Here is an 11,352-nt window from a genome sequence, read left to right as displayed (position 1 = left end):
GACGTTGAATTTATAGCACTGAATATTTATGCATTGAAATTATGTATCAATGTTTTTCAACGTTAAAAATTCAACCGCAAAAAATTCAACTGCAACATCTGGGGACCCAAGGAGGAGCAATCCATTCCGGATTCAAGATCGGGATCGTGCGTCAAGCAACGATCCCGATTTTTGCAACGATGTTGCAGTTTAATTTTTTGCAGTTGAATTTTTTTTAGGTTGAATTTTTTGCGGTTGAATTTTTTGAGGTTGAATTTTTTGCGGTTGGATTTTTTACATTGAAAAACATTCAGATACATAATTTCAATGCATAAATATTCAGTGCTAGAGATTCAACGTCTTTTTTATTTCAAACTCTGATGACACAGATTTTCTTCCACAGTCTTTGTGGTGAAAATGGCCTAATAACTTCAGATAAACTACTTCATAATGTAAGGGTGGGATCTAATGTTACTGTAAGACCTTTATTATTGTATCTGTCTATACTGTAGGCTGTTTTCATTGCACGTCTACTTATTATGTTGCATGTTTCCCTTCACTCCTGTCCAGCAGTGTTCTTATCCTCAGCTTTGAATCTGGGTGGAAACAGCACAGAAAGCTCTAACCCTGGTGCATTTAATGCTTCATCTGTCATTTAATTCATTCATTTAAAACTATTTTCAAACCAGTACATGGTCCACATTCCCAAGACAAGGTTGGTTTCAACTGCCTGTTATGAGTTTCCTTTTGTTTTGGTTATTTATAATAAAATGTTTTTAAAAAGATAAAGGTGAACCACCTCCAGTCTGTCTCCCTCCCTCTCTCTTTCTTTCTTTCTTTCTTTCTTTCTTTCTCCTCGGTCTGTCCTGTCCAACCCGCCGTGGACATTGTGGACTTCTGGGGTTGATTTAGTTTTCCTGGAAGCAGCGGAGCCACTGGAAGGAGCCCAGCATGGAAAATCAGCCCCAGCCAGATGCTGGTGAAGCCTCCAACTGGGAATACTCAGGACACAGAGCAGACCCTCTGCATGTTAAAGAGCCTCACAGCTTCCTATTAGATCATCCTCGTGTTTGATAAGACTTCCTCTCAGACACGTTTCCATTCCAGTCTGGTTTGTTCAGCACGCTCAAATCAGTCAACATCCATCCAAAACTAAATGCTGTTAAATAACTCCCTGCTAATTCTGCTTTATAGACATATATATAAACTATTATAGTTTATAGGCCCTCTGCTGTTCTGACTGGACTCCCCAGAGAACTCTCACACACACTTAAAGTGGAAATATTAATTGCAAAAATAACTCCTGGCCCCTTATCTCAAAGGTCCAATCTGGCCTGCACGGCAGCAGCTATAAATAATAATAAGTTAGAGTTCAGTGCTGCAGTGTGAAGTGGAACATAATTAGACGATAGAAAAGAAAGAAATGTTTCAAACAAAACAATTCCAAAATATATGAACAAAAATATCGGCTACAAAGGAACGACTTACAGCAGGAATGTTCCATCAAAAGTTATATAACCGTCATGTTTATGTGGCTGTGTGTGGTGCATGTGTGTGTGTGTGTGTGTGTGTGTGTGTGTGTGTGTAGTAAGTGACCACCAAGCAGGATGAAGAAGAAAGGCAGCATTCACATCAACTGCATCCTCAAAAACACTCTGAATGTAACGACTGTGTGTGTTCTGTAACTGAACCACTTGGTCTGGAGGACCACACACACACACACACACACACACACACACACACATACACATACACATACACATACACACACACACACACTTTATATGACGCCCATGTCTGTGCACTCAAACATATTCTTAATGCTTTATAACATTAATTACAATAATCAACAATAATCAGAACATTACAAAGCAGTTTATTATCACTTTTAACCCTTTATCAGGCAAAGAACTATATTTGGTAACTTCAGGTAATATTTAGAGAAAAAAGTTGCAAATTTACTTAATTAAAGTGGCAAATCTACAAGAAAAAAAGTTGCAGATTTAAGAGATTTAAAGTGGCAAAAAAAGCAACTTTTTTCTCGCAGATTCACCACTTTAAATCTCATATCTTCTATCTCAGTCTTTAAACTACATCACACATCAACTTTATACACTGTCAAAGCACCAGAGAAGAGGATGAAACCAAGGGAAAAATGAAGTGGTGAGAGCAAAGTGAAATAAACTGAGAAGTGGTTAATAAAAGCTCAGTAGTTCCTGGGTTGTATTTTTCAGTAAACATGAAGTAAAAAGGATTGATCAGAGCTTCTCTTTGGGACTGTTTTCAGCGGCGGATCAATACACATTTGGTGAGTGTCTCTCTGGCAGCAGCAGCATGTACGTGGGACGGAGTCAGAATAAACTGCAGTGTGTGTGTTCATGGTAATAAAGAACCAGTGTGACACTGTGACTCAGTGCTTTTAATAGCTTGTGGACAACAATGGAGCTCTATGGCACAGAGGAATAAGACGTATCAGACTTTGATATACACATTAGACTTGTTGCATTGTTCTCTGAGTGACCACATGGGACGAGAATAACAAGAAAGTACATTTTCTCTCTCCCTCTGATCTCACTCTACATGTTGAAGTCTGCTCGGCTAGATGCTGAACCTCAGATTGCTCCGGATGTGTGAATGAGTCACTTTTAAATTCACATGAATGCTGGCCTGACCTGAAAGAACTCGCAATGACTAGAAAAGTGCTCTACAAATACAGTCCATTTAGCATTTAATGTTTTTACAAGCTTAATGCCCTGGACTAAAGCCTTGGCTTGGCCCAGACCTTTGAACCACTTTGTTGACTAAGACGTTTGGCGTTAGGACATGAAATAGTAAGAAGAATCGATTCAATGAGAGCCACAGCTAGACAAACGATGGCCAATCTCTTCAATGGACTAATACCGTTGTTTGTTTTTTATGTTTCGTTATCTTTTTATTATCATTATTTTCTCCTTTCTTTTTTATGTAAAGCGCTTTGTGTTGCATCTCTCTTGTATGAAAAGTGCTATACAAATAAAGTCTGATTGATTGATTGATCTAGTGGGGTCAAAAAAATAAAGCAAATGTAAAATTTTTGGTAGCTTAAAAATAACTTGTTCAACATTTAGTTGTACTAAAAAACACACTAAGGAGTCAGTTGCTGGTGGGAGATCTGGCTCCCAATCTGCACTGAATATAATGGCCATTGCTTTCATAGTGCAGGAATGTAAGATTTGTTTTCTTGTAGTTTTATTTCTTATTAGTTGCAGAGCTGGCGGTAGAAAACTGACTCTGAAGAAGAATCCTTTCTTCTCCCGTTGATCTCAACACAATTCTTTGTGGACTTTATTCTGCATCTCCTGTGTGTTCTTCAGCCAGATGTCAATCAAAAGTCAAAGTCAGTCCTCTCCCAGTCCTGCAGCATCTGTCGCTCTGAGTACATCTCACTAAATGCCCGTGAAGGTGACTCACTATCCAGTGAGTTTCGGTTCATTCCCTGTCATTGGGTCAGGTACTTTCTCAGTGCAATGGAACCTTACTAGGGTTAGTTTGGAAACGGACCGAGAGCCTTTCTGCAAGTGGTCTCGGACTGGTTGTTTTGGTCAGAACCAGATTCACAAGCGTCCAAAAGAACCATAACAAGGATTTAACCAGCAGAGTTTCATTGATACAGACCAAACTTTGGGTTGTGAAAGCCCACAAGGAGAACAAACAGATACGCCAGTTCTTTTATTCCCTCAGCTATCAAGCTGCTAAATGCTACCGATAGCAGTAATTAGTCATTTATTTATTTATTCCAGCCATAAGGTGGAAATGTATTTATTTATTTATTACTCTTCCCCTCATTTTGTCCTGAGATTGTTTGCTCTGTGGTCCATTGGGGACTGGATATTGCTGCTACCCTCACACTGATTTGTTGCCACTGACAGAGGGAATTGTTGGTTTATGTGCTGTCCTGCTTTTGTTTGTTTGTTTGTTGTTTTGTTTTTGCTTTGTCTCGTGCGCTGTCTGACTGGAGACTGCAAACTGAATTGCCTTATTTGGGATAAATAAAGTTGTTTGAATTGAATTGAAGCCCTCAGAAATGAAATTAACATTGATCTTGAAACGAATACTAATAAAGTAAACAAGAAAAAATATGAGAAAATGTCCTACTTTCTTAACAAAGGGGGCTTACTGTTTGTGTTTATTTCTTTTTTTTTTATGTGGATAAAGTTTTTTGCATATTCACAGGGGGACACTGGAGGTTATACGAAGCTTTGAATAGTTTGGTTGCACATGATATAAAAATGTGCAGACTTTTCTTTAGCCTGCAGCCAGAAACCTTCTAGGCTGGAAGAGAGGAAATATTAGAAAGCAGAAGGAGAGGTGAGTGATGAAATGAGACCAAGCAGGGGTGAAGAGAGGAGAGGGGAGTGGTGGAAAATACTGAAAGAGCAGAGGAAGGAGGCTGATGTGTTTCCCAGACTTTAGATCTCAGCATCTGGTTTGTTACTCTGAACATCTCAGACAGACTGTTGAGGTCTGAACAGAATGATGGAAGCAACACGTCTCAGGTAGCGCTCAGACAGAAAACCAGAAGATTTGGATGAAAAGCAGAAAATAGTTGGAGGCTCGAAGATGTTGAATCACACTTCAGACTCACAATGGAAAATAATCCTGGTTTCCATGTCTGTCTGAGAATGTAATAAGAAATTTAAGAGTCATTGCATGAATCTGCAATACTGCACTTTTGACCGACTCACAGTTTGCTGCCAGAAACCTTTAATTTTCTTTTAACCCTTTGATGCACAACATATTGACACCCCTTCTAATGCACAACATTTATTTCCCATGTTATATAATGCTTGCTGTGTGTTTCTGTGCTCTCTTTTGATATTTAAAGAAACTTGGAATAATCAATCATAAGATAAGTTTATATGTTGTTGATAACAGATCATTATTTCCATTTAGCCTCTCATACTTTATGAAGAAATGTATTTATTTGTTACTACATAGCTAACTACTTGGCTAAGTATCATGCTAATCTAACTACTTAGCCAAGAAGTTAGCTAAGTAGTTAGCTTAGCAAGTTACTTAGCTAAATACTTAGCCAAGAAGTTAGCTTAGCAAGCTACTTAGCAAAGAAGTTAGCTAAGAAGTCAGCTTAGCAAGAAGTTAGCTAAGTAGTTAGCTTAGCAAGCTACTTAGCCAAGAAGTTAGTTAAGTAGTTAGCTTAGCAAGCTACTTAAATGTAAAAACTAAATAATGGATATGGGTCATTTTTCACCCATTAGAAGAGTAGTGACACAAAAAGGGATTTTATCAAAAGATTAATAAAGGAAAACACAAAATTAGAATGTATGATGATCAAAAACAAACTAATTAAGGAAAACCTGGAATACTGAATGATGAAAATAATTTATTGCAAAGATATATAAAACATAAAAAGTCATACATATCGGGTCACTTTAGACCCATGTTGTGCATCAAAGGGTTAAATCATGACTGAGACCACAACTATGAAAATCCCATTTCCTGTAAGTCCAATCAAAGCAGCAGCTTCCTCCTGAGAGCTTTTAATGTCCAAACCCCGTCTGGTCCTCCCCAGAGAGAGCTCAGACACAGAAACCACAGCAGAGTCACGAGGTCGGGGCTTCGACTGTGACTCACATTCTTCATCATGTCACTCCTTCGCTCTCCTGCTGTCCTTCCTCTAATCCCTCACTGGATCAGGTTACCGGGAGCATCTTTATGGAGGTCCTGTTGTTGTCAGGTGGAAGGAAAAAGAAAGACCGTGTCAGAGGTCCATGTGTGAAGCTCTGCTCTGGTTTGTGACGTCACTAATGAGTCCAGACTGCAGCAGGACACATCTGCTGGACTCATCTCAGCTCATTCTCTCCATCTTGAACTCACCGCTGCTTCTCTGTGACAATCAGTATGCAGAGGTGTATTACCTTACTGTGAAGTCATGCTGAAGCGAGTGGTTAAACTCTTCGGTAACGCTTTATAATAAGGTCCTTAATAACCATTAATTAACAAGTAATAAGGCATTGTTCTTGCTTTAGATCCGGTAGTTGCAAAAAGCATAGTTTCTACACCTCCAAAAGCCAGAACTCTTGTAGCTCCTTCACCCCTCGAATCAAACTGGCTGGACGCAAGGTGCATCCACTTTTTGCAACACCAAAAAATATTGAAAAGGACTGTTGTATGTTTGAACATCTCACTAAAATGACCTGTGACCTTTTTAGCTTCATGCTGAGAAGTTCAAGAGCAGCAAGGAGCACAGTAAGTTGTGATTTTATTCATCTCTTTGAAATCTTGCAGTATTTAACTCATGAATAATCAGCTGTTTACACTCTGCCGGTCAAGACGAGCTGAAGAATAATTGGTAACGCTTTATAATAAGGTCCTTAATAACCATTAATTAACAAGTAATAAGGCATTGTTCTCGCTTTCGATCCGCTAGTTGCAAAAAGCATAGTTAACTTATAATAGATGAGCAATAAAGTATATTTTAATATCAATAAGCAAACAAAATAAGATTAATAAAGGCATGGCAAAGACATAATGGGTGGGCCATGGGTGTTTGTAATGCCATTATTAACACTTATATAAGCTTATAAACACACAATAATGTTAATAAGCATCTTGTAAGGACTTACAAGGGCCTTATTACTTGTTAATTAATGGTTATTACAAGGACCTTAATATAAAGAGTTACCAACTCTTCTCATGCAGATCTAAATTGCGGAAAATATGCATATTTTGCAACATGTTGGACTATCCCTTCAAAAGTATGATAAATGTCATAAAGGTGCAAGTATTTAGAGTAAGGATGCAAATCTCTTAATAACTGAAAATGTATTGCTACTATTGTTGCCTACAGGTGTGAATCATCAGAGGCCCCACGATACAATTTAATTCCGATAATTGAGTCACGATATGATATTGTTGCGATTTAAAAAAAAAGGTTTAATCACAGAGTCTCTCATACAAGTCCAGCAAGTAGATGCAACCCAGCAGTGTAGCAGCAGGCTAACACCAGGAAGGGTTCAGACAGAGATGGTGGTCGGAGACAGAAGGCTGAATAGTTCACCAGGAGAATGTTGAGCAGGTTAGTCAGGGACAGGCAGGGTCGGCAACAGGAGATCAGTCCAAAGGAAACAGCTGGAGAGTCTTGCATGGAGGCCAAGAACAATCTGAGAGTGAGTGAACCAGAGAGGCTGAAATAGTGGTTTGATTACTGATGAGGAGCACCTGAGTGCACAGGTGAACAGAGTGGGCTGGTGAGGTGGGCGTGGCCGGCAGGGAGAGAGAGCAGAGGGGAGGAGACTGGAATATTACTGGCAAAGCAGCAGACGAATGGATTGTGACAGGAGCCTATAGATTCCTTAGATCTTCTAGTTTCATATGATACCAGTATCTCTAGTATATTCATAAAAGTGAGCCAGCTACAGCCTCCAAAACCAAAAATACTGATGGCCACCAGTTTTGGCCAGCAAAAAAACAAAAACAAAATGTTTGTTACTGACCTCAGAAAACTGAGCAGCGACTCCTTGGAGTGTCTGTTAGTCCAACCAAACACTGAACAAGACATTTAATGAACAAAACAATCAAATAAACTGTCATTAAGTGAAAATACAGTGAAAGGGTCAAAGTTATGAGACCAAAGCGCTAAACGTCCTCTTTTCTATCTATATAACGTTATATATAACTTTATTGACACGTTGCCGTGGATACGCATTGCTCTGCTTCTCTCCTGGTGACGGCTCGCCTTGTTAGTGACCTGTCAATCAAAGGTAGCCCCGCCCCAAATCATACGATTCTTTATCTTCTATTTTCTTCTAAATGGGGCCATTATTAGAACTATTGACATCAAATTGTCTTGAAGATGATTTTTTACTAGTGATTGAGACCATAGTGTTGTCCTAAAAAAATGTCTGAGGTAATAAATCAAGTCAGAAGTTTTCAAATTTTGCACTGAAATGAATGGGCAGATTTTTTTTGCAGCCAAATTTAGCACCCCCTGCTGGAATTTTCCATGTTTAGACACAGAGGTTGCCGCCTGATCGGAACGCTAAATACTTTGCTGCCATCAATCGATATAATATTGCCATGCATAATATCACGATACTATGCTGTATTGATCTTTTCCCCTAAGCTCCATTTCCGGCCCTGTAAACTTATCAGACAGCACTGTCATAAATTGAACTTAAATGCTAAAAAAAAACAAAACTATAATGCCACAAACCAGCATCAACAAATGTGAAATAAAAACCCAGCTCAGTGTCTGTGATCGCTGTGAGCTCTGCAGGCTGGAACAGGAAACAGGAAGCATGAAGATAAAAAAGAATCATGACACTTATGGATCTGGCCACCAACTTGGCACCACAATCACAAGAAGAACACCCATTGTGATGACAAAAATAAGTCACAATGTCTCATGCAACATCTGTTCTGCATCACTGCAGTTTATTTTATTACTGCAATCACTCAGTGTCAGCTTTATTAGCAGACTCAGCCTGTCCTGGGACTTCACCCACAGATCCCAATCACCAGATCAGTGAGCGTTTCAGTCCAATAATTTGCCTTGTACGTGTTTTATTTAGAGTACTTAAAGGATTTTGTCTTAATCCTGCACTTTTTGATGCTCTTACAGACCATAAAGTTAAATGAAACCATGCTGGGAGAATGGAGGATGATGCTTTAATGGACAGTTGAACAAGATGCAGAAAGAACTGGAGTCCACCTCGTATCTCAGTGTGTTTCAGCTTCAAGTCTTTGATGAGCTTCAGTGTAAAGGTTCAGCAAGACATGCACTGTCTCCACATAGTGGGAGGGCATGCAAGTTTATTATCAGACCACTTTATCCGCCGATATTGGTCTACCACAGATACAGTGTATCATTATAGGCATAAATCTACATTTTTATGGAATATGATGCTTAAAAAGCTGCTTGACTGACTGAGAAATGTTATCCTCTCATAGTTTGTTAAGCAGAACTGATCCAACTTAAACTGTGAGGGCAAGCAGCACAGAATAAACAACAAAGAGCTGCTCTCAGCGATGTTAACCCTATAATGTCAGTCAACATCTTAAACCAAATGCAACGTTTCTATTCTGGAACATGAAACATTTCACTGCAGTTCACAGTGTGTTGATCCACTGAACGGCACCACAGATGCACTCTTTTATTTTTCTTATTTGCATAATAAAATGACAAAATCTGCCCCAAAACATCTTAGTCAACGTTGACTGGCTCACCTTTATAATTGGGCCTTAACTCTAAATACTTTCCACCTGGGGCCTTAATGGTCCAGTAAGTGGCCATGTTTCTCAGCCTGTTATACCTGTAGTCATACCTGTAGTTATACCTGTAGTTATACCTGTAGCGACTGACCTGCGTGCTGTGCAATACTCTAAACATTATAAACAACATAAGCAATGCTATATCAGTATAATACACTCTTTGGTGTTTATTGGCAGTTGGCATCCTTTTTGTTGCATTTACCGCCATCTGCTGGACTTCACTTCTTTCATACTTTTCCTTCTGTTATATTCTTTTAATCGGTCCAGTTGTGGCAAGAAATCTCAGAAGGATTTTTATCCCTTCCCTGGATTTCCCACCTTCTATTATACTATTATACCACATGTACGGTCTCCCTCTCCCCACAATTACACTGACCAGTTGCATGATTTCCTATTATATTAAGTGTGTTATTTAATCTACTGTGCCCTATTCTTAGTCTACTTATAATTCCTGGTTCTGTTCTATTATCACCCACCACAGATTTCTACTTACAAATCATATTTAAAGTTGTCAAGCACACAAAACACAGGTCTCACAGACAGGATGGTAGGGAGCAGGGATGGGGACAATGGGCCCTTTTAAACTGGAACAAACCACCTCTGATAGGCCAGATCCACAGGTGGACCTCAGCTTCCAGGTGGATCCAATTAAGTCCTTAGCACCTGGGAAGGAAACAGAAAGGACACACACACACACACACACACACACACACACAAGCAGCCCTCTGGCTTTGCTTGGCACATAACAGTGGCAATAGCCAGTGTTGTAGTCAAGACAACCAAAAGCGAGACCAAGTCAATACCAAGACCACAATGTATCAAGACCAAGACAAGACTTTGAGGAGTTGAGATCCAAGACCAGTCCCAGACACCTCAGTTAGTGTTGCTTTGCAGTATTTACAAGTTACAAGCTGTGTTTTCTTTTTTCTGTAGTTGTGCAAAAAATCTTTGTGGTTCAGGTGACCAAATTGTATTACAGACGAGGTGTCTGACATCTTCTCACAGCCTCTTCTCCTCAAAGCAATATGATTTATGCAAAATCACAGTAATAACATTAACAAGTAAATCAAAAAATGCACAGTTGTGGTCTTGACCGGTCTTGAAATAAAATCCCGGGTCCGCTTTGTCCGAAATCGAGACAAATCCGAGTAAAAACGCAGTCGAGACCAAGACCGAGTAATACAACACTGGCAAAAGCAGTCCCCTCAAGTGGCTGTGTGTGTGTGTGTGTGTGTGTGTGTGTGTTTAGGGTGGTGTGAGTGGGGACACCAAAAAAATATTTGCACCTATCACCATGATGTTAATGTGTTAATGTGGTCAAATAGCAGTTTCACTCTTTTCTGTGTTGATCTGCAGCTGCAGGATTACAGTATTCTGGATAACTGTACATATGTCTCACACACACACACACACACACACACACACACACACCCCGGTGTGGGAAGTCCCCTATGATTGATCCTAATTCCAGTGCTTATGAGAGCATGGAAAACTCCGACCACATCTCCAGTCTCTCTTTCCATTCTCTTTCTGGTCATTTTCACACATTTTCACTTTACCTTATTTAAACCCCTTTTACATAAGCCTCTGTTTTTGTTGGCACCACTCCTCTCTGCACCAGTTTTCCAGTGTGTGTGCTCCAGTTTTCCAGGCGTCTGTTGGGCCGAGAGGCTGAGTTACAGTCCTCACATACTGTACTCTGGCTCTGAGATCAGACTCACTCTGAAACAAGAAGCTCGACTCTCAGCCGCTTCAAGTCACTTCTCAGTCATGTTTCATCAAGATCTTACAGAAATATTCTGTGCATTGAATAAGATCAAAAACTAAAGATCTGTGTAGCAGCAGATCAGGACACGACTAAGTTCAAACTTTCCAGTTTACACAAGAAGATAAAATGAATCTTCTGTGCTTTATTCAGAATAATAACTTTATTATGATTTATTCTAAGTATCTAACATTGCTAAATGACATTGTAGAACACTGGTGATATTCACAGTCCCATATAATTATATGAGTTAGAATATAAAGCCTAAACTGAAGAGCTCCTAATAATAGACAGAGTATAATTTTTAATTCTTGTTATATTGTTGATATGGGACAGTT

Source organism: Centropristis striata, chromosome 11 (assembly GCF_030273125.1).
Source record: "Centropristis striata isolate RG_2023a ecotype Rhode Island chromosome 11, C.striata_1.0, whole genome shotgun sequence".
Lineage (NCBI taxonomy): Eukaryota > Metazoa > Chordata > Actinopteri > Perciformes > Serranidae > Centropristis > Centropristis striata.
The sequence above is the reverse complement of the archived record's forward strand: the minus strand, read 5'-3'. Positions refer to the sequence as shown.